At 39.8% G+C, this 1,514-nt stretch overlaps 1 long non-coding RNA gene across 1 annotated transcript; it reads left to right on the top strand.

Annotated features, from left to right (window-relative positions):
- The first annotated feature begins 19 nt into the window (after nt 1-19).
- LOC103398981 (uncharacterized) lies at nt 20-1,514 on the top strand. Its single transcript, XR_523562.3, has 2 exons — nt 20-141; nt 245-1,514. It is a non-coding gene; the product is annotated as an uncharacterized LOC103398981 (long non-coding RNA).

Genomic DNA, 1,514 nt, shown 5'->3' with positions numbered 1-1,514 from the left:
CCCCCTTCTCCTCCCCCCACAGCCTCCCCGCCGCTGCTTAGCGACAACAACACCGCCGCCGTCGCCGCCGCCGGTTCCCTCGACACGCCGGGCACGCCGCCGCCTCCGATGCCTCCGAAGAGACACCCGCAAGAATCGGAGGTACCGTACGGTTCTCGGCGACATATATGTCATATATTTGCATATATATTTGCATATATTTTTATATATATTTATATATTTTTTTTTTCATTTTTTTTCGCAGTTCACCCCCCCGCTGCCAACGAAAATCGAGAGCAAGCCGCCGCCGCCGCCGCCCAAGGCGCGGAAGTCGGTGTTTCATTCCTACGAAAACTCGCCCCAATAAGGCTAGCAGCGAGTACCGGCGAGTACTAGCGAGTACTAGCGAGTACCAGTGCACACTTTAATGAGTCGGTTGTTGTAAAAAAAAAAAAAAAAAAACTGCAGTTTTAGTTTCTGCGAAAAAAAACTCGACGTCGGAAAAGGAGGCGGAGTCTAAGAAGAGGAAGAATTCCGTCGTCAAATCCGATATTTTTTTTTTTTTTTTTTTTGTCGTGACACTGGTCACTGGTGCTGCCGGAAAAAAACCCCGATCGTCTTCGGTCCGAAAACATCACGCGGGGAAGTACGATAAACGGGCGATGTTTTTTTTTTTTTTTAACGATCAAACTTCAAGGGTTCGCAAACACTGGATACTTTACGATACTGAATGTGGTACAGATTTATATTTTTGTCTTTTTTTTTTGTTTTCGCGAAAAACTGTAAGCCAATGCTACGACTGCAGATACCGAGTTACCAGGAACCGATGCTAAGAGTTAGACGTTCGATTCGCAGTTTTCCCCGACGTAAAAAAAATTTAAAAAATTATGGACGTTAGCCTGAGGTTCTCTCTGGGAAACCAGTGATTCGGAACTTCCGATTTTGTGTACGCTTTAAACATCAGTTGCTAACATCAGGTTTAGCTAACAGCTAGGTTAGCTTAGCGTCGCAGTCAGACTTTGAAAAAAAAAAAAGCGGGAAATATCTGGTATTTATTGGTAACCAGGGTTAATCGACAATTACGATTTTTTGATTGATACCGATCGATCGCGATCGGGATCGGTCGATCGCTAACTCTGAGCATCGATCAACGTCTTTGTTCCAAAAATTGGGAAAAAAAAGACGCGTTCCTGGTCGGAGTTTATTTTCCAGGAATCGGAACTGTTTCCTGTTTCTTGGTTTGCGATGTGTAAATAATGCTCAGTTAAAATCGGATTTTTTTTTAATCAAATTTTTTTTTTTTTTTTTTTAAAAATGATCCGATTTATTCGTATTTAAAAGAAAAAAAAAAAGATGTTTTTATAATTTTTTTTTTTTTTTATATTTCAAATATATATTTTTTTTTTCGTAAAAAGTTTCTTATCAAAGAAAAACAAAAAACGCCTCAAGAGTTTATATTTGTCGGAACTTTTTATGGATTTATTTTTCAAACCAAACGTTGACTGAAAATAAAAAAGGAAAATGGAAAAAAAAAA

Source organism: Cynoglossus semilaevis, unplaced genomic scaffold, assembly GCF_000523025.1.
Source record: "Cynoglossus semilaevis isolate Cse_v1.0 unplaced genomic scaffold, Cse_v1.0 scaffold1293, whole genome shotgun sequence".
Lineage (NCBI taxonomy): Eukaryota > Metazoa > Chordata > Actinopteri > Pleuronectiformes > Cynoglossidae > Cynoglossus > Cynoglossus semilaevis.
The sequence above is the reverse complement of the archived record's forward strand: the minus strand, read 5'-3'. Positions and strand labels throughout refer to the sequence as shown.